General features: G+C 42.2%; 1 long non-coding RNA gene across 1 annotated transcript in view; it reads left to right on the top strand.

The window, feature by feature from the left end:
• The first annotated feature begins 4719 nt into the window (after window positions 1-4719).
• LOC129460159 (uncharacterized) overlaps window positions 4720-22613 on the top strand; it is a 34908-nt gene continuing 17014 nt past the window's right edge. Inside the window, exon 1 of the long non-coding RNA XR_008650182.1 lies at window positions 4720-4857. This is a non-coding gene — a long non-coding RNA (uncharacterized lncRNA). The remainder of the gene's footprint in view (window positions 4858-22613) is intronic.

A 22613-nucleotide genomic window follows, 5' to 3' on the forward strand; every position in this document is an offset into this window, starting at 1 on the left:
ATCTTCTGCAGAGACCCCAGAGCATTGATCCAGGTGCACATTGACAGGCTCAGGCTGTTTAGCTATTTGGAATGACCACAAAAAATGAGCAAGTTGTTAAGAGTTTTAAGAGTTTTGGTATTTATTGGCAACCGGTGCACTCATATGATTAATCACACATTCGAAATGTGTGTGCCGTGGAAATTGACTGCAACGCAGCAGAAACAAAGTTTTCAGTTATCCTCGTATAATAAATTGAAGCTATATTCCTAAGCAGAATTGTCTTCAAGATTCCAATTTGCCTTGTTAAAAGTGTTGTTTATACAGTAGTTAGCAAAAACGCAAGTAATTACGTGCAGAATTCATTCTAAGCAATTCTTTATTTTCCCCCATTCTGTATTGGTTTTCCATCTTCATTACCCAGTATTTTGGTCCATCTCAGCAGAAACCTGACTGGTGAGATGGCGGCCAGGACGGCGGCCTTGGTGGCTTTGGCCATGCGCAGAGTGCATCTGGTCACAGGCATCAGTGTGTGGGACTCGAACAGGCGGGGCTCCAGGACTCCAGCTCCAGGGCCGTGTTGACAAGGACAAGGCAGGAATGGCTTCGGTGCTATATTTCATTTCATAAAACAATATTTACTTCTGGAGAAGACGCCTCTTTATTTATTTATTTAATTCGTTTTGAGCAGGAGCACAGTTTGGTATACACGTCGCGGTGGAGCAAGCCACATCTGTTTTGGTTGCGCAACCAGCAGGACTTCATTTCATAAATATCATCCGAGTCAAGAATACAGCTTTTGGAATGCAAATTATGTTTAAGTGCATAAACATTGCAGCGACTGTGTACCCCCCTAACCCCCCCCAGCACAGGAGGGGATAGGGCAGCAGGCAGTGGGTGCAGGCTGTTTGCAGAGACCCCCAGTCAGGGTCCCTGTGGAGGGTGGGCAGCCTGGAAGGTTTCCCACTGGGGAGGGGAGAGAATGAGCACAGTGCCTAGAGGGGAAGCCCACTCCGCAAAGCCCTGTTTCCCAGAGGCTCCTGCTTGCTCTCCCCGGAACAGAGACCTCATCCATATCTATCAGGAGAGGCCTAATTATAGAGCTCGGAGATTTTAATGGCACAGGGAAATTTAAATGCGGTGGAAAATATGAATATTCCTAAGCCAGCAGTCAAAATACGAAATGATTGGCTTCCGAATCAATGAATTATAATTTCTCAGTGTATCCTCCAAGGTGGAGTCTCTCTCCCTTCCCAGGAAGAGTTTTGTGCAGGCAGACGTGTTTTAATGAACTGCACTTCAGTATTTTGTTCAGCAGAACCTTGCCTCCCTCCAACCGCGGATGCTGCAGCCTTCGTCAGTGCTCGGTCCCCCCAAACAGATTGCAGGGGACAACAGAAAAAATCACAGCATCCTGGGGGCCACCAGGGGGCCAGTACCTGACAGGCACACTTGGGCCACAGCCCTGGCTTCCTGGGTGCCTGCGGGAAGGGTATCAGGGTGTCAAAAGTAGGGGACCAGGCTATTTGTCTAAAATAATGTGGCTCCTGCTCATGCACCCAAATCCCCCATCTCAAAGCCGCAGTGCCTTTGTAACTGAAGCCTTTTCCAGCTGGAGCAGCCAGTGGGCCCCCCACGCGGGACACGCCCTTCTCAGCCTCAGGCGCTGAGTGACTCCTTTCCTCCGGCTCCTATATCTTTACCTGTGGAGGAGATAAGGATGTGCCCCAGCTGCTGTCCATGCAACCCTCAAACTGGAGAGTCATGCCATAAATCCTGTTTTATTTTATGGACAAATAAATGCTGAGGTAAAATATTCCAGGATCGTCGCTTGAATACTTGCCATAGCAGCGGTACTGTAATAACCACCGTGACATTAATTTACTGCATTGTGCCGTGGGAAGAAGGAAGAAGGAGGGAGAGGGGCATTAAAAGAGAAAAATGACTTTCCTTCGAATTTATTGGGATTGGCCTCCCTCATTTTCAGCCATCATTAGTTGATTAGGCCCTGATGACAGTGTGGACAATCGTGCCGGAATAGTTGGCGGAGAGACGCCCTAAAGGTACTCTGTTAATTGAGATGATGTTCATCTTGTACTTACTGAACATAACTGCAGACCGTGGAATTGGTGGTTAGTGTGGTGGAACCAAGCGGGGGGGCCGGGCTGTGGCCAGAGGCCGTGGGCTGGGGTGGGAGCACCTGCTGCTTCCCTTTCCCCGCCAGACCACGGCATCCACCCAGAGCCCTGGTCACTCCATCTCTATTCTGAGCACTGCCGATGAACCTGTCAAGAGAGGATAAAGCAAGCTTCCCTTTTATCCCAGGAGCGCTGCTGAGCTGCCGCTGCACAGAGACCACCAGGAAGATCCCTCCATAATCGCCGGCTTTGAGGACCTACTGCAGTCTGAAGGGTGTCATTCCGAGACCCGCAAGCCGGAACTGAGACCAGGCTTCTCTTTTTCCCAGGTCTCTGGGGCTTGCCAGCTGTGATGCTGTAGACAGTCATTCCTAACGGGAATACAGACGGAACTTCCATCTGCATCAATGGCTAGGGCTTGTCCACAAGGAGATCCCAGCCGGGGCAGAGCGAAGGACTCTCCACCCTGGGATGGAGACCCAGTTTCACGTCCACAAGCTCCATTGGCAGCGGCCTTGGCCGCGTCTCCCCAGCAAGGAGGGCAGCTCCACTTCGTGATCTTTTAGCTTAAACATTTTCAGAGGCCCACACTCACTGTCTGTCCCTAGGGCTAGAGAATTGCTTGCTAAAGGTATTTAGGAAAGAAAATGGAATCTGACATGTTTGAGTGATTTAGTAAGAGCCACATACCTTCCGAGGTGCTTGACATCCATTATCCCACTTAATCTCCTCCTACCCTATTTATCGTCATTTAGGGTCAGGGAACCGAAGCTCAGAGAAATGAGCCGGCCCAGTGCCCCATGGCCTGCAGAAGCCTGGAACAGGGAAGTGGGCAGGGGAGGTCTCTGCTTCCTGAGAGACAGTGGTTGCAGAAGCTCTAGGATCAGACTCCCTGAGCTGGAATCTGGCAGTGCTTCTCTCTTGCTCTGTGATCTTGGACATTGCTTCCTGTCTCTCAGCCTCTATTTAATCATTTCTAAAACAAAAATAAGTACACAAGACCATGATGCCGGCTCGGTATTTGTGAGCAATTTTGATTGCCGTAGTCGTTGTGGTTAAGGGGCCATCAGCAGTTATCTTTCTTGGAATCCTGGTACCTAGGAGGGGGAGGGAGCACAGGATTGCTCCAGCCTCAGTCATGTGAAAAGGGAGTGTCTCCCACACTCTCCCCACAGCCCACCACGCCTGTCATGTCTAGACAACCAGACAGATGCTCGGGCCTGAAGGGTGACAAATCCACTCACAAGATACAGCTTGCTAAGTGGCAGTGGCCTTTTATTCTCTGACATCTTTCCAGACCCTTGAAGGGATTAGAACTGGATTAGTCTGAGATGAGCCTGGCTCTGCTGTTATCACCTGTTTATAGGATAATGACATTATCTAGTTTGGCCCGTAAGGGCCTCCATACGTAGGAGCTTTGTTCTCTTTGATCTGGAGGGTCGCACACAACATATCTTTAAATCTAAACAAACTCACTGAAGCCTCAAGATAAGTGGTCAAAATACCCAGTGGGAAGAAAGGAGCCTCTCTTTTCCCTTCTTGCCCAATGCAAACAGCAATTTTAAAATTGTGTGCACTCACACGATTTTAAAACCTAAAACTCATCCTGCCACTTTGGACCCTAGCTTCCTTGTGTCTCCTTTCACGTGTGCACAGAATTCTGAAGTTTGTAGAGCTTTTTAAACCCGTCTCAACTTATATGGTGAGAGCAGCCGTCTGTGAGCAGAGCAGGGTGAGCTCAATACACATGATACAGGCTGGGACACAAAACACAAGGCTCAGGGAAGACAAGGAGTTTGGCAACCCTCATCTCTTTTTTAAGAGAGGAGCTGTGGTTAAACCCAGCTCATCTGGAAAAACCCAGCACTCATTTCACTGCCTGAAGCCATCTATGACCCAACCTCTTTGCCCAGACAGCTTTCCTTAAAGAGGATCCTCATTACCCTTCACAGAAAACATCTGTTTAGACAGATGTTCCAGAAGGTCCTTGGCCCAAGTCCACTTTCTTGTCCCAAGGCTTCCCTAACACCCATCATCCCTGTTTAAAAATTATTTTTATTGAAGGATGATTTACATGCAATATAGGCAATCTGCTTTAAGTGTACCAACCGTTTGTTAAGTTTTGGAAAGTGTGTACTGTTGTGGAAATGATGCAGGGCAGGAAAGCCCCAAAACTAGGGCTTAGCCTGGGAAGTTTCTTGGTTTTGCCCAGGAAAGAATTCAAGGGGGAGCTGGTGGTATTAGATAGCAGCTGCTATTGAAAAGGCCATGCACAGCAGCAGAGGGACTGCTCCTTGCAAAGCAGGGCCACCCCACAGACTGTGTGCCTGGAGGAGCAGCTCAGAGGCACCTCTGCAGACACATTTATACCCACTTTTAATTATATGCAAGTTAAGTGGCAGGTTATGCAGAAATTTCTAGGAAAAGGGTGGCAACTTCCAGATCACTGGGTCATGGCCATGGAAAGGGGCAGGGTGTTGCCATGGAGTGGTGCCATGGAGTGTTGCCATGGCAATGGCAAACTGACATGGCACAATGGTAGGTGTGTCTCAAGGAAAATTGCTTCCACCCCACCCATTTCGGCTAGTTCTCAGTTTGGTCCAGTGTTCAAGCCCCACCTTTGGAGTCGAGTCCTGCCTTCTACCTCAGAACCGCCACCATAATCAGGATTTAGAATGTGTCACCCCAAAAAGCTTTTTCATGCCCCTGGCCCCTTGCTTTCAATCTCCTACAGCTCCTAGTGAGTATTGATCGTTCAGTCACTATAGTTTTTCTTTTTCTAGAATTTCGCTTAAGTGGAATGATATAATATTTACCAGCTTCTATCTTATGTCTGGCTTCTTTTACTTGGCATGATGCTTTTGAGAGTTAGGCATTTTGTTGTGTGTTTTATTAGTTTGATTTTGTAGTGTGTTTGATTTGCTGTGTGTTTTTCTTTATATTGCAGAGTAATATTCCACTGTATGGATATACCATAAAATGATTTATCAATGCTCCAGTTTTAGACATGCAAGTAGTTTCCAGCTTAAGGCCATTCTGAATACAGCTGCTATGAACATTTAGGTACAAGTTTTTGTGTTAACATGTTCTCACTTATCTTGGACAAATATCTAGCAGTGAGATTTTGGCCCAAATGATAGATAGATATTTACATTATAAGAAACTTTCTATTTTTTAAAGTGGCTGTATTCCTGCCAGTAATGTTTAACATTCCAGTTGCTCCACATACTCACCAAGACTTGGTATTGTCAGTCTTTCTAATTTTACCATTCTTGTGTATGTATAGTAGCGTCTTGTTGTGGTAGTATTTGCATTTCCTTAAAAACTAATGATGTTGAGCATTCGTTCATGTCCTTAATTGACATTCATATTTTCTTTGGTGAAAGTCCAGTTCAAATTTTTTGCCCATTTAGATTGATTATCTTCTTATATTTGAGTTGTGCCAGTTCCTTATATATTCCAGGTATATCTCCTTTTTCAGATATTTCTAGCAAATATATTCCCATAGTTTGTGGCTTGTCTTTTCATTTTCTTAGCCATGTCTTTCAAAGACTAAAAGTTCTAATTTTGATAAGTCATTTATTATTTTTTTCTTTTATGGTTTGTGTTTTTTGTGTCTTATGTAAGCAATTTTTACTTAGGCCAAGATCACAGGATTTTCTTGTCTATTTTCTTCTAGAAGTGTTAATTTTTATGTATAATATGAGCTAAGAAATGAGGTTTATATTTTCCATGTGCATATATTGTTATTTCAGCATGTTATACCTCTCAATGTATATAAGTCTTTTCTATTTTATCTCAGTAATAATTTGTAGTTTTCAGAACATGTCTCTCACATTGTTTATTCTACTCCTATTAATATTTTTGATACTATTATAAAAGTTATTTTAAAACTTTGCTTTATAAAAATTTGTTGTACATTTTTATTTTTATTCCTTTTTTAATTTTTAATTTTTGTGGGTACATAGTAGGTGTGTTTATTTATGGAGTACATGAGATATTTTGATACAGGCATGCAGTTTGTAATAATCACATCACAGAAAATGGGGGATCCATTCCCTCAAGTATTTATCCTTTGTGTTACAAACAACCCACTTATACTCTTTTAGTTATTTTTAAATGTAGAATCAAATTATTACTTACTGTAGTCATACTGTTGTGCTATCAAATACTAGGTCTTTTTCATTGTTTCTGACTAATTTTTGTACACATTAATGATCCCCACCCTCCCATGTTGTATATTTTTCTGTCTAGACCATATTTTCTGCTACATTGCTAAATCAACTTATTAATCCTATCTTATTTTATAGATTTCTTGGATTTCCTCCATAGATTATCATATTATCTGTATGTCTTTTATTTGTTTTTCTTGACTTATTGTCCTATACGGGACCTCTACTGTAAATTTTAGTCAAAGTGGTGAAAGCAGACTTCCTTGCTTTTTTCCCAATCTTAGGGGAAGATTTAATCTTTCATCATTAAATATGAACTTAGCTGTAGGTTTTTCATAGATACTCTTCATCTAGTTGAAGAAGTTCTCTATATTCTTAGTTTGCTAACAGTTTTTATTCATGAATTGCTGCTCAATTTTGTCCAATGCTTTTTCAGTATCTATGATTGCAATTAGTTCCTGCTATGCTATTTAAAATCTTGCAAGAAAAACCTCAGTGCTTATGGAAAAATTGGGGTGGCAGGCACCACACTAAAAAACTTTATCAGTGACACACACAAGAAAAGAAAAGATGAGAACCTAATAAACATGGTACCACTGTTTTCCACATATTACTACATAGCTGATTTCAGCTCAGTGCAGTTTTTTGCATTCATCTAGTTTTCCTTGATAGCAAAATTGTGCAAAAGCAAACACAAAATTCAAGTTGTTCTTAACATGTGAATTGCATTGAAACAAATTCACATTTCAAAACAAGTGTTACAGCAGAATTTATTGTAAATGTTTGTGATTTTTAGTTTATTAATAAGGTAAATTGCATTGATTAACTTTTGAATGTTAAACCAGTCTGCCGTTCCTTGGATAAGCCCATTTAGTCATGAAATATTATTATATTTGTATTTTTCTGGATTTAATTTTTTTTAAATTTGTTAGGGGTTTTTGGATGAATATTTATAAGGCATGTTAATGTGTAGTTCTGTTTTATAGTAATGTCTTCGTGTTATTTTCATATCAGATTAAGGCTGGCTATGTAAAATGATTGAGGATATATTTCTTCTCCTATAATTTCTGGAGTGTTTGTGTAGAACTGATATTGTTTATTCTATAAATAAACAGTAGAATTCATTACTCAAGTAAACTAGGCCTGAGATTTTCTTTGCCAAAAGTTTTCAAATGATGAATTCCATTTCTTTAATAGATAAAAGGCTATTCCGGTTATTTACTCCCTCTTAAGTGTGCTTCAATAATTTGTCTCTCAAGAAATTTGACAATTTCTTACAAGTTATTGAATTTACTGACACAAAGTTATTTCTCATATCTCATTATTATCCTTTCAAGGTCTGTGGGATATGTAGTGATGTCTGTTCTTTAACTCCTAATGTTGGTAATTGCTGTGTTCCTTTTTCCCCTTCATTTTTATTAATTAGTCTTTCTAAAATTTTCTTCATTTATTGATACTTTGAAGAACCAAATTTTGTTTTCATAGATTTACTCAATTATCTGTTTTCTATTTTATTAATGTCCAATCTTTATTATGTTCTTTTTTTCTGCTCACTTTGGGTTTCAGTTGCTCTTCATTTTCTAATTTCTTCAAGTAAAAATTCAATCATTGGGTTTAGTTTTTTCTTTTCTAATGTAAGCTTTAAATATAACCAATTTCCTTAATTATCACTTTATCTATAACCCACACATTTTGATTTTTTAAAATTCAGTTCATACTATTTCCAGGCCATAATGTTGTTTTATTTTTCCTGTGATTTCTTTTTTCACTCACGGATTTTTAGAAGTATGTTTTTAATTTTCAAATGTTTGTGGTTTTTCCAGATACCTTTCTGTTATTGATTTCTAGGTTATTTCCACTGTGGTCAGAGAATATACTTCTTATTTTTCAATTTTTTAAAAATTTATTTAAACTTATTTTATCACCTAGAATATAAGCTACCTTAGTGAATGACCCATATCGACTTGAAAAAATGTGCATTCTACTATTTTAGGATTTTCTCTAAATGTCCCTAAATGTCACTCAGTTTTTGTTAACTGACAGTGGTGTTCTGGTGAATGTTTAACTGAATATCTGGAAAGAAAAAGTCCTGATATGTAGTATTTGATACCTTCTGTGGTATATGCATTCTTATCATGGCTGATTTTAAGCTAACAATGTGCTGTCACCAAGCGTGGAGTTGGGAAGAGAAGTATACAAATTGCTTTCACTAGCCAGTGCAAGCTAGTTCTAGCACACCGCAGTGATTGTGGTATTCAAATCTTCTGTATCTTTGTTGCTTTTTGTCTGTCTATTCTTTCAGTTACTGAGAGATGAATGTTGTAATCTCAAACAATGATCTCTGATTTTTCTATTTCTCTTTTCAGTTCTTTCAGTTTTTGTTTTAATGTAATTTAAAGCTTTATGAAGTGTATATGCATTTAGCATTTAAGTGTGTTATAACTTCTTGATAAGTTGATCCCTTTATCCTTATGAAATGCACTTCATTGTCACTGGTAATTTTCTTTTCTTTGGAATATATTTCTCTTATACTAATATAGCTACCCTCAGCTTACTTTTGATTAATGTTTATATGGTGTAGATTTTTTCATCCTTTTACTTAAAATTTTTTGAATAATTTTGGATTTACAGAAGACTGCAAAGGTAGTACTGAGATTCCTTGCATAGCTGTCACTCATCTCTCCCTAATGTTAACATATTAAACAACTATGGCAGATTTGTCAAAATTAAGAAATTAACATTGGTGCGTTGTTATGAACTAAAGCACATTCTTTACCTGGATTTCCCCAGGTTTGCTACTAATTTCCTTTCATGTTCCAGGATTCTATCCAAGAGTCCACATTTGTATTTAGTTATTGTGTCACCTTAGTCTCCTCTGGTCCATGAAGATTTCTCAGTCTTTTTATTGTTTGTCATTGCCTTTATGCATCTAAAATGTACTAGCCAGGTATTTTGTAAACTGTTTCTCAATTTGGGTTTGTCTGACATATTCTCATGTTTGTACTGGGATTATAGAATGAGAAGGGTCCTCATTACATCTTTTAGGGGTAGAGTATGATAAAAATGACACTATTACTGATGTTAACTTCGATCATTTGGTTAAGTCTGCCAGGTCTCTTCACTGTAAAGTTACTATTTTTTTTTCCATACTGTATTCATTGAAAGTGAGTCACCAAGTTCCCAGAATTAAGGGATTAAGTTATACTTCCTGGAGGGGAGCGAGTATTTATATGTAAAGTTATAGAGTTATAGGTATGTGTGTGTATACACATACACACACATACCTACAATTTTATATTTAAATATACATATATAAATATATATATTATACATGTATATACACATATACATAATGTTTATTGTATAAAGTTTTTCAAACATTTGTCCCTTTTCCCAACCCCTTGCTTATTTGTAATTTCTTTCCCTAACACTGAGAAACTTGGCTTCCTTTATTTATAAATTACTAATTTTTATATGTAAAGCAGTATTATTAATTGCTAAATATATCCCTGTGAGAAACACATTTACCACTTAAGGTACTGTGTTTATGTATAGTTTTTTTTTGTTGTTTTTATTTAGGTCAGCACCTTTTTTATTCATCCCAGTGGTGATATTATGTTATATTTGTAATAGGGTTAGATTCATTTGTCAAGGTCTACATTCCGTCCTGGGATCTTTCAATATCCTGGTTGACTTCTTAAAGAAAATTACACACTCTAAAGTTTTCTTTGTAGTGTACAGTTACGTTGATTTTGAGATAAAAAAGCAGTACCATCTATCTACCACCCATGAACCATACAGAATAGTTTCATCCATTCTAAACATTTTCTTCTCTGTCTCGTTATAGTCAATGCCTCCCCACTCCCTAACCCCTGGCAATCCTGATATGTTTTCTGTACCCATAATTTTGTCTTTTCTATAATATTATATAAATGAATCAGAAGATAAGTAAACTTTGTTTTTGACTTCTGTCATTTAGCAAAATGCACTTAAGATTTATTCATTTTGTGTAAATCAATAGCTCATTTCTTTTTATTGCTGAGTAGGGTTATTCCATTGGATAGCTATACTGCAGTTTGTTTATTCACTTACCTGTTGAAGAACACGTCAGCATTCTTTTGCCCTCTCTGTGCCCTATATTTAAAGTGCATTTATTTTAGACAAGTCTTGTTTTTATATCCAAGCTGACATTTTTTTAATCAAAATATTTAGACCATTTACATTTAGTGTAATTTTTAATATGACTAAATTTATCATCTTGCTATTTGTTTTTTAATTTTCCCATTTGTTCTTTTTTTCTGTCTTCTTTTGGATTAGTTATTTTTTAACTACATTTTATTTCCACTACCATTTTGTATTTTAGTTTTCTAAAGTTTAAACATACATTTTTTTAACTTACCAATTTACTTTCAAAAAATATCATGCCACTTAACATACTTTATAAGAATCTTAGAACAGTATATTTGCATTTCTTTCCTTACTTCTTGCTATTGTTCTTATATGTTTGATTTCTTTTTTATTAACTTTTAATGTGAAGTTCCAAACTAAGAAAATGGCCTCTAACCATAAAGAACAAGATCAAATCCTGGCTTTCTTACTTACTCACTATGTAATCTTAGGCAAATCACTTTACATGTCTGTTCCTCAGTGTTGTGGTAAAGTTGTCTGTAAAATAAGAAGCTTGATATGAGGAATAAGTAAAATAAGGCATGATATGCATGCCACACCATAGCTGGCACACATGAAGCAAGGGGACACAGTCTCCCTTGTAGACCAAACACCGGAAAAAGTTTGTCAGGAGTGGAGAGCTAAAAGTGAACAGTTTCCCATCTCTGAGCACACTCATTGCTTGCTACTCATAGTCTGGCCCTCTGTGACACCAGGAAACAACAGCAGATGCCAAAATGAACCACAGCAGCAAACCAAGGGTTCCCATCTGTGTCAACACCAACAGACATAACTGATTCTTTCTCAAGAAGGAAATTAAACTAAAAATCAGTTATACTTTATGTGAGCTCCCCAAATCACAAAGACTAGGTTGCTAAGGAAACTTGCTTCTGCAAACTTCAAGTGTTGAACTTAAGTGGTGAGTGCTTTTGTCTGCAGACACCACGTAGGATGCCTGCTGGAGATTGGGGGCTTCAGAGCTACCTTATTTTCTTACTTCCTGGACCAGCTGGCTGCCTCTTCTCCTGAGCTGCTAGCTTTCTTCTGGAGGGATGGATAGGCTAATGCACTTGTGAAGTAAGCTCTGGGTTCAGACACACCTGGGTGTAAATCATGGCCTGTAATTCATTAATCATAACCCTGCAGAAGCCACTTAGCCCCACCAACCCTCAGTTTCCTAATCTATAAAATGGGAATAAAAATGAAACTTAACTAGATAATGCATTTTAGCTAAGAAGAGTAGTGGGATAATATTCTAAAATATTAACCAATCTTCCCTTCTCTTCCTCTCTTTCATTTATCCCTCAGTTCATTTTGTTTCTATCTCTTAGGCCCTAGGCAGAATACAGCAGCAGAAACCAGGCAAAGAAAGGAGTCTTTTCTGACTGTAGATTTCCAGAAGCCTAGGCCCTAGGGCAGGGGCAAGTCTCAGAGGACAGATTCAGGAGACAGAGAGATGATGAAGGGCCAGGAGTGTGGGCTGTCAGATTGGAAACCAGTCTGAATTAAATCTGGGAGGAATGAAGGAAGGGAAACGGAAGGGTGAGGGCTCTGTTTCCAGGCCAAGTGCAAAGAGGCAGCACAGCCCCAATCAGTTTTGTGGGATCCATCAATGGCTGTAGAAGAAAAGGGAGAGGAGACAGGGCCCAATTGCCTGGGCTAGCCTTTGAGTTACACTGGCTGGGTAGTCTGTCCATGCACACAGGCTCCAAGTCAGAGGAAAGCCCAGGATGAGGCAGGACCCACAGAGTGGCCCCTCCACACCCACGAGTTCAGAATGCCAAGCTTGATGGAGCTTGTGGGCAGGACCAAAACCTCCTTGGAGGTGACCTGCATGGACAAACCTCCAAGGACCAGATGAAGGGTGCACAATTTAGCAAAGAGATTCCACCAGAGAAGGAAGGGTGGGATGTGAAAATTTCTCTCTGCTCTTCTCCCTCTACAACTGCATTTTGATGAATTCGTGCAGGTTAAATGAGCTTATTTCACAATGTGACTTGACAGTAATAATAACACAATCATGACACACAACCAAGGTCTCAGTTTTTGGCAGTGATATAAGCTGTCCAGAGCTTTGTCGTGATCATGGGTGCATTTAATATGCCCAACAATCTGCCAGGCACCAGGGCCTGGCTATCAGGGAAAGAACTCCTGCAACTGGGAGTCCCTCTCCTTCACTCAGCTTCCTCACAAGACCTCGTGGAAGGAAGAAATCCTCTTTAAAAGCGGTGATATTCATGCTTCAGCATTTACTGAGCCCCTGCTGTATACTGGGACCAGGAAGAGACCCTGCCCTCATGAGGCTGTCAGTAGATGTACATTAATCAGTTAAAGACAAAAGTACCCTCACAGTGACCAGTTTCTAATGAGCAAACAGAACTTGTGGAAGGCTGGCTTCCCCCATGGCCTCTTCTAAGTGTTTAAAATCAATCAATCAATCAGTCAATTCATAGCTGTTCACTGAGTCCAGACTGGTAGTCTAGGGCTCCCCTGGCCCAAGTGGTCTCTATGGAAGTTGCAGACACAGAGGCCCCCTCCAGATGCTGTAACGGATGTGAGAGCATTTGGCAAACAAGAAACTTCAATCAGACATGACAATTTCTGCTATGATGCTTATTGTTATTACTGCAGTCGTTGTTGCTATCACTGTCATTAATACAAGCAGCCGTTGTTTGGAGGAGACGGCCTGATTGGAAAACAGGACCAGGCTTGCACTCAGGATCAGGGTGTCTGCAGGGAGCAATGAGCACAGGACGGAGCCTCAGCCTTCACTTGATTTCTCGCCATTCCTGGGTCTCTTTTTACCACATCCACCATGTCACTGGGCCCTCTACCGCTCGCTAATTATATTTTCATTACGTCCACTTACCTCTTTTACAGAGCCAAGTGTGTTTTTTTTGTTAGTTTTTTGTTCTGAGACAGGATCTTACTCGGTCGCCCAGGCTGGAGTGCAGTGGTGCCATCATAATTCACTGCAGCCTCGAATTGCTGGGCTCAAGCAATCTTCCAGCCTCAGCCTCCCAAAGCACTGGGATTACAGGCCTGAGGTACCATGCTGGACCTGTGTCGTTAAAAGAAACATTCTACAATTATCACCAATGGGAAGTCCCTATTATTAGACATAAATAGGAAACAACAGTTCAATAAATAAAATGATTAAACATTATTTGTAAATTGTAGCTAAATTCAGCCCCATGCCCCAGCTCTGAGATACATATGACTTAACAGAGAGCCTCAGGATGGAATGAAAAATGTAGTGGGGTAATTTTCTCATCATGGAATCTATGTCATTTGCTACTTTGTGCCTCAGCTTTAAGTCTCTGGCCAGCCATTTTCTCCTGTTGTGTGCAAGTTGATCTAAAAATCCCCACCCAGGCTCATCCCACATTCCTGCTTCCTGCCCTCAGGGCACCTTGCTGGGCGGCACTTATGTCAGCCTTCTCTCCTTTACTGTTTTTTTTTTTTAATTAAAATAGAATTTATTTATTTTTATTGATATATAATAATTGTACATATTTATGAGGTACATGTGATACTGTAATACAGGCATACTATGTGTAATGATCAAATCAGGGTAATTAGCACAACCATCACCTTGAATCTTTATCACTTCTTTGTGTTAGGAACATTGCTAATCTTTTCTTCTAGCTATTTTAAAATACACAATACAGTCTTGTTAACTATAGTCACCTTACTGTGCTATCAAATGCTAGAACTTACTTCTTCTAACCATATGTTTGTACCCATTTACCGACCTCTCTTCATTGCCCTGCCCACAGCCCCCGCACCCTCCCCAGCCTCTGGTAACTATCATTCTACTCTCTACTGCCATGCAATCAACATTTTAGCTCCCACATATGAGTGAGAACATGTGATATTTGTCTTTCTGTACCTGGCTTATTTTACTTAACATAATGACCTCCAGTTCCATCCATGTTGCAGCAAAGGACATGATTTCATTATTTTTACTGGCTGAATACTATTCCTTTACCCATTCATTCATGAGTGGACACTTAGGTTGATTTCATATTTTTGCAACTGTGAATAGTGCTGCAGTGAATATGGGGGTGCAGGTATCTCTTTGACATACTCATATTCTTTCCTTTGGATAAATACTGAGTAGAATGATTTTATCTCCTTTAGTGCCTTACCCCTGTTCCGTAGAGTCACCTCCCAAGTAGGCCACCTCCACATAACCCTGGGTTCCAGCTCTGCTTTCAGGGAAACGTAAGATAAAGCATGGTATCTTTCCAGCCCCTAAAACTGCCTTGTGTACCCCAAAGACATGAGTCCTATAACACCAGCTCCACTACCTGTTAACTGTGAAACCTGGAACAGGCCAGTTAGCGTTTCTGAGCCTGCTTGCTTGCATGAAATAGTGGTAACCGTGCTTACCTTACAAGTTAATAGGAGGACTAAATGAGTCAATGGCATACAGCAACAGTTTTAGGAAAAGGCAGTGGTTAGGTTGGGCATGGTGGTTCATGCCTGTAATCCCAGCACTTTGGGAGGCTGAGGTGGATGGATCATGTGAGGTCAGGAGTTCGAGATCAACCTGACCAACAGTGAATCCCATCTCTACTAAAAATATGAAAATTAGCCCGTCGTGGTGGTGCATGCCTGAGGTTCCAGCTACTCAGGAGACCGAGGCATGAGAATTGCTTGAACTCAGGAGGCAGAGGTTGCAGTGAGCAGAGATCACACCACTGCATGCCAGCCTGAAGGCCTGAAGGACAGTGCAAGACTCTATCTCAGGAAAAAAAAAAAAAAAAAAAGCAGTGGCACACTCAAGGAGCCCACCCAGGTGCCTGGAGACTGGCTTTTGGCCTGCAGGTGGTGGTGAGGCAGTGCAAGTGTGACAGCTGCTGACAACGAGATACTACTTGCTTTTGCAGAACACACAGATCTATAGGCCAGTGTCAGCCGTGTGCCGGTGCTCACCTAGGGTTTGTTGTGGGGCTGGCCCAGCTGTCTGCATTGTTGGGGATGTTAGAGTGGCCCGTTCTGGGTGGAAAGTCGAGGTCCAGGAGGTCTCTAGGTAGCTGTCCTCTGTCTGATAAAGGATCCTTGGGGCTTTCTGTCTGGCCACTCTGGAAACCATGGGCCATTGCAGCTACTAGCTCAGCCCTGATGGGGAGCCCCGCACATCAGGCTTGAGTCCTTCCACTTACTCTTCTCTTTCTCTGCCTCATCTATTACCACTCCCTGCTGGCCTCCTCTCCTACCTGCAGCCCCTCCTGTGCATCCAGCTGGAGGTCTGGCCACACCAACAGCTGACCTGGTTCCCTAGACTTTCCAGCCCATGTCTTGGACATGCAGTTCCCACCCTCTGCTTCTCTGCAAATTCACCGTCTTCCTTCTGAGACTCCTGTCCCTCAGATCTCCTTCAGAGACCTCATCTTGCCATCTGATGACTCTGGGATGCACCTCCTCCCTCAGCCTGTGGATTCCTGAAGGGCAGCACCTAGTCTCTGTCAACTGCCCCCTCAAGCACAGATGCTGTGAACAGGAGTCAGCGTTGGCTGTGTACCTGGCTGCCTTTCTGCCCCCCGCCCTCAACTACCTCATCCCACTCTGCCCTGGGGGTGGCTTCAGATGAGTGAAGCTCAGCTCTGGACACCCTGGACAGATTGCTGTTCCCCAACTGTGTCAGACTCATTGCTGCCCTTTGCACATTCATTAGCTCTAATAAAAATGCCCTTCTTGCAGGTCCTCACACACTTGTCATTCAGGTCTCAGTTCACATGTCACCTCTTTAGAGAACTTCCCTGACCACCCACTGTAAGGTTCCACTTCCTCCGTCTGAAATGATCTGATGTGTTTTCTTAGTAATGCATGCTCTGCCTCCACTCTAGAGCATGAGGACAAAAATCCTGCTTATCCTGTTCCCCCTCTACCCCCAGGTTGCTGGCACAGGGCCTGGCCCATAGGAAGTATCTACATGTATTTATTGAATGAATGAATGAATATATAAACCAATCAATGAAAAAACAAACCAATCCTACCAAAAGCCTCAAGACAGACACGAGTGGGAGGACTGGGTAGGCATTACTGTCTCCAGTAACAGATGAGGCACTAGAGTCAAAGAGTGCTCACCAGCGAGATTGACAGCTGTTTTTGCCCTGGGCTCCTTCTCTCACCCACCTCTACCCACCAGTGAACACCCGCTGGACATCTGGGAAGGGCATCTTCTCCATCCCTGACATCACTTTGGTCAGAACTGCGCTGGCCTCACTTTCTGATTCATAATTCAGCACCAGCAGCTCACTGCTCCAGTCAGGGATGAAGCCTCCCATTCTTTCAAGATGTTTCAGAACCTCTGCTGCATCACCCCAGAGGCAGCACAGGGCTTGGTACAAAGGTGGATGCATCACAGGCTCTGCATCCCTGGTGTTGATTTCTATATGTATATCCCACCTATGTGAGTGCCAGAATTTATCAGGCAGAGACCAGGTCATTATTTCAGAATTTCTTTCTATTTCCCCCTTTCCCTAAAATCTGAGGGCGGGTGCTTCTGGAAAAACAATGCGGGATTATAGGTAGACTTTTCTATAAAATAAACATGATGGCATGAAAATACTAAAGGAACCAAGATGACATCTTCAGAAAGATTATTTTTAGAAAATAATTCATTCGAGAATTAATAAATAGCCCTAGTGTGACAGAGTGTTTGGGGGTGTTTTTTGTTTGTTTTTTTGGGGGCAGTTATTATAAATTGTCTTTTATTTTAAAAAATAGTATCAAATACTATATTATAAATAGCAATTTTTACAGTTTTATTGAAATATAATGGATACACAAAAAACAGCACATTTAAGAAATTTTTTACTTTAATTTCTGGGATACACGTGCTGAACATACAGGTTTGTTACATGGGTATACATGTGCCATGGTGGTTTGCTGCACCTATCAACCCATCATCTAGGTTTTAAAGCCCCTCATGCATTAGGAAATTGTCCTAATGCTCTCCCTCCCCTTTCCCTCAACCTCCTGACAGGCCCCTGTGTGTGATGTTCCCCTCTCTGTGTCCATGTTTAATGTGTACAATTTGATGAGTTTGAAATATGCAAACACCTGTGATACCATCCCCAAAATCAAGGTAGTAGGTACACTTAACATCTCCTGGAGTTGCCATGATGCTTTTTTCTTTGTGGTAAGAACTCTTTGCTTGTTTGTTTGTTTTGAGACAGGATCTCGCTCTGTTGCCCAGGTTGGAGCGCAGTGGCATGATCTCAACTCACTGCAGCCTCTGTCTCCTAGACTCAAGCCATCCTCCCACCCCAGATTCCTGATTAGCTTGGACTATAGGCATGAGCCCCCATGCCCAGCTAATTTTTTTTTTTTTTTTTTTTTTTGTAGTTTTTGTAGAGACGGTGTCTCACCAAGTTGCCCAAGCTGGTCTCAAACTCCTGGGGTCAAATGATTCACCCGCCCTGGCCTCCCACAGTGCTGGGATTACAACATGAGCTACTGTGCCTGACCTGTGATAAGAATCCTTAACATGAGATCCACCCTCTTAACAAATTTTGAGTGAACAACATTGTTAACCATAGGCATTATGTTGTACAGCAAATCTCTCTAATGTACTCATCTAGCATAACCAAAATTTTATACCCACTGATTTTTTAAAATATGGTGAATAGACAACTATTTTCTCCTTACTCCAAACCCAGAGCTTCTAAATTGGGTTTTTGAACCCGGGGATTTGAACCTTGGGATTGAACCTGACCTGCAATCTATGCTGGGATCCACAAAAGTGCTTTTTTGTTTGTTTGGTTTTCTTTTTTTGTTTTGTTTTGTTTTGTTTTTGTTTTGAGATAAGGTCTCACTCTATGGCCCAGGCTGGAGGGCAGTGACATGATCTCAGCTCACTGCAACCTCTGCCTCTGGGGTTCAAGTGATTCTCCTGCCTCAGCTTCCAGAATAGCTGGGATTCCAGCCACGCATCACCACTCCAGGCTAATTTTTGTATTTTTAGTGGAGACAGGGTTTCACCATGTTGGCCAGGCTGGTCTCGAATTCCTGACCTCGAGTGATCTGCCTGCCTTGGCCTCCCTAAGTGCTGGGATTTCAAGTGACAGCCACCGTGTCCTGTCCAAAAAATGCTCTTTCTATTGCTGCTGGGGGTAATAATACTGCTTTCCAAAGAGCTCTACAGTTTGCAACAAGTCCCCTCCTGGCTGTGGCATGAGAGGTACTTCCTGAGGGAGACAGAATGCATGTGATGAGCAGATCACACTACAGTGTGCGACTTGCTCACTGATTCCAGCATTCGGTTTGGGCTAAACTGTGTTCTTTCCATTATCTTGGTTTAAAAATATAGTTGTTTTTTTTTTCATTTTTTTTTAAATCAGGATTTTATACATACCTGGAAAATTAGGAAGTGGGACCACACTGGGTGTATAGTTCTCCAACCAGAGCTGAACCATGCTCTCCCCAGCAGATGAGCTCTTAAGTCCTGCCTGCTCTGGTCCTCACCTGGCCTGCTTTGCTCTTTAGGCCTCTTTGTCTGTGACCCTGGTTTATAAGAACCATGCTTCCCAACCTTCCTCCCTAAATACCCTAGAGCACAGATCACCCCTCCACCGTCAAGCAGCTCTGCGAATAGTCAAGGTTTCTGCATAAGCACATTATTTTGAAGGCTTAGGTTTCATCTTGAAAAAATGTGTTTTCCATTTTATTATATAACAGGGCTATGTATATTTTAATTAAAATTTATATGTTTTTCTTCCCAATGTATGGACTAAAAGTGTCCCTCCAGGAAAATGTGCCAGGCTGTTCTGAGGCTTTGAGTGTTCCAAAGGTGTTAGCTCAGGGTGCCTTCTCTCCAGTTTGAAAAATACAGGCTCTCCCAGTATTCTTGCTCATCATGTCTTTAGTTTCTTTTTGAAATCTTCCAAGTTCTTAACTTTTGGGCACTTTTTATAATAAGAAATTAAGTGCCCTTAATTTGGGGAAGTTGATCTGGCCCTCAGAGCTACAAGCCCCTTTGGGCTGGCCCCAGTGCTTGTGTGGGGAAGGGGCCAGGCCCCACGTCCACATGCGACCTGGCTGGCTTGTGCCTGGAGCTCCTGGGCATCACACACTCAGCTTGCATAGCGCTGCCCTCGGAAACTTTTGCGGGTTATGGCTTATGAAGGGTTCCGGAGAGTTCAGACGCAAATCGATAGCATGCATTACAAGAGCGCATGAGCTAACAAAGATGCTGGTGGGCCATGCATCTTAAAACAGCTTCTTGGGGACTTTAATTGTCGGGATGTTCAGGAGAAGAATATGACCTTACGGGGCATTTTCCAGAATAGAATAGTCTATATATTAAAAGGCAGCAAATGATTCATAACTGGTTAGTGGCAGGGCCTATGGGTCCATGTTTCCCATGTGAATTTTTTTTTTTCTGCATTGCAAACTCTTACATTAAATTGTGATAAATGAAGAGTGGGGGCTACTCATACAAATCAATGACTCTAGTGTGTGTGTCATTAGCCTGAGAGATGCAGGCAGCGGTCAGTCCCATAAATCATGTGATGATCTGCTGTCTGCAACACGATGCAAGCAAGCAGGCACATTAGGGAGGTTAAGGAATGAAATTAATCTGTGCATTTTCCTCTCCCCCTGCCTCCTTCCCCATCACCTGGTCATACGGAAAGAATTAAAATCACATGATCCGAACTAAACCAGCTCCAGAACAGTAAATTGGTTAAGTTTGACTTCACCTTTCAACTCCGAGTTAATTATGTATTAGGGGATTAATTTATTCACAGGCACTGGGAAGGGAAATGGAGAATGGGAGAAACCTGCCAGGGCCTCTCATCCAGGTGCCAAAGTTATTAATTACTCTGGCTGTGCCACAGGCTACCTGGACAGACCCTGGGGTGGGGGGCTATGGGATCGGCCATGGATATGGCAGGGTCTGTCCTGCTCTGAGGATCAGCCACCTTGGGTTGCAGAAAATGCCCCAGTCTGTGTTCCCCAGGGATGCTTGTGATGCTTGATTGCTGGAGTATCTTGGAAGCCTACGCTAGAAGGAGCCTTTCCCCAGGGTGCGTAGCCAAATTACACTTCAGATGGTAACTGATACCTCTTCCAAGGCCACTCGCCTTGCCTGGAACTCCTCCAGTGAAAGGCAGCTCTCCATTTGCAAAACTACCCATTTTACACATGCAACTTTGATTTGCACAACTCAAGGGTCCTACTCCACCCCCTTGGGATCATATGGAATACTAGGACTACGTCTCCCCCGCACTCATGATGCCCCCTGTTCACCTGAGGACGGGGAGCATGTTCCCCTCAAACGTCCTCCAGGGTGCCTCTCCAGTGGCAGCCTTTGCAGGCCTCTTGCCATTGTGGTCTTCCTGGGAGGTCAGTCCTCATATCTCTTCTGTGGTGCGGTCCCAGCCAGGTGAGAACAGCTGCAGGTGCAGCGGTACCCAGTGGAGCTCCTGGAGATGAGACCTGGAGCAGACAGGGGAGGTCCTTTCTCCGTACCGCTACCTGGTGGTGATTGGGCACCAGATCCAGCAGGAAACCCCAGGAAACTCCTGCCTATTTAAGGGTCATGTCTGACCACACCCAGAAACAGCCTCTCAAAAGAGTCCAAACGCTAGCATCATCTCCATGGAGCCATGTAAGAGGAATTGTTAGACACATTTGTCCATTTGTTGTTAAGACACAAGGATGCTGAATGGATTTGACACAGACCCTTTGCTTATAAAAGCTCACAACACCCAACATGAATGGTAGCATAAATGCTCTGTGTGTGTACAGCACTTCACAATGTTCTGAACGCGTTCCCATGTGTATGGGACATTGTTTAATCTTCCCAGCAGTCCATAAGTTGGGTCCAATGATTCCCATTTGACTTCCTAAGGAAACTGAGACTCTGAGAGTTTAAAAGACTTGGCTGAGTTCACATGCCTGGGAAGTGGCTCAGCCACCATAAGATTCAGTTGCAGGAAGGATGGGACCATCTAGGGGCTTTCTTCCTATCAAATCTACGGATGGAAAGTTCTCAGAGTCCAAGCACCCATGACTATCTCAAGAGGTTCTATGCAGCTCCCAGATCTGTGTGCTGTGCTCCAATAGGGTTACAAAAACAAGTTGAGCTAACATCTAAAAACTAAAAGCTTTCATAGAAAGAAGGGATTTTGGCTTCCCTTGAAAACTTGGAATCTGGCCATTGGGCTGACATTTCACTGTAGTGATACTGGTGCATGATGAGTGATGACTCCACTCCAAGGGGTCTGAGCTCTCACAGGCTCAAGAGACACATTTTGGCCAGTACACACATTGAGACACTGACCCCCCAAATCCTCACTCTGCTCAATGACCCAGTGGCCCTCCTCTAACCCTCCCATAACCCAGTCTTACTGCTGCCCCCTCCTCCTGGGGCACCCACGCATCCCTGTCCTGCCCATACACTCTCTCTCTCTCTCTCCAAGCCCTTCTTGGCTTCAAGTCAAGCTCTGGTCATTTCACCAGCTCCTCTGCCAGCCTTCTCCTTCCTAAGCTCCAAAGGATTTTTCAGCTGGTTGATGCAGGTGAGCACGCCAGAGCCAGATGCACCCTGGAGACATCTAAATCCAACCTTCTTGTCTGTAGTAATGAAATTAAGGTAAGACAGGTTGCCTGACCTTCTATGTCACCAACCCCATTCCCAGACCCTCTCCTGGCCCCAAGATGCCACCCTGATCATGTTGCTATCTGAATGTTCACCTTGCTTGCTCTTTTGGGGAAAAAATACCAAAAACACAGAGAAAAGGGAAATATCGAAATCCGCAACATTCAGAATTAACCAAAAATCAAAATTTGCCATATTTGTTGCAGAAGTTTAAAAAAAATCAAGGAATTCTGAGTCCTATCCAGGAAGCTGGCTTATTATACTCTTAAGGTCTCTACACATCTCTTCCTGATCCCCTTCCATTCTCTTCCTCCAGAAGGAAGCAGTATTGTGACTTTTTCTCCAAATCCTTCTAATCTATGTTTACACACACACACACATGCACACACGTTTGTAAATTACATATATTGTTTGGTTACATGCATGTGTTTAGATCTACATAAATCACTTCTACCTTTTTCCAACACCATTGCATTTTTTAGGTTGATATGGTTTGGCTGTGTCCCCCCACTGCAAATCTTATCTTGAATTGAAGTCCCC

This window comes from Symphalangus syndactylus, chromosome 13 (assembly GCF_028878055.3).
Source record: "Symphalangus syndactylus isolate Jambi chromosome 13, NHGRI_mSymSyn1-v2.1_pri, whole genome shotgun sequence".
NCBI lineage: Eukaryota > Metazoa > Chordata > Mammalia > Primates > Hylobatidae > Symphalangus > Symphalangus syndactylus.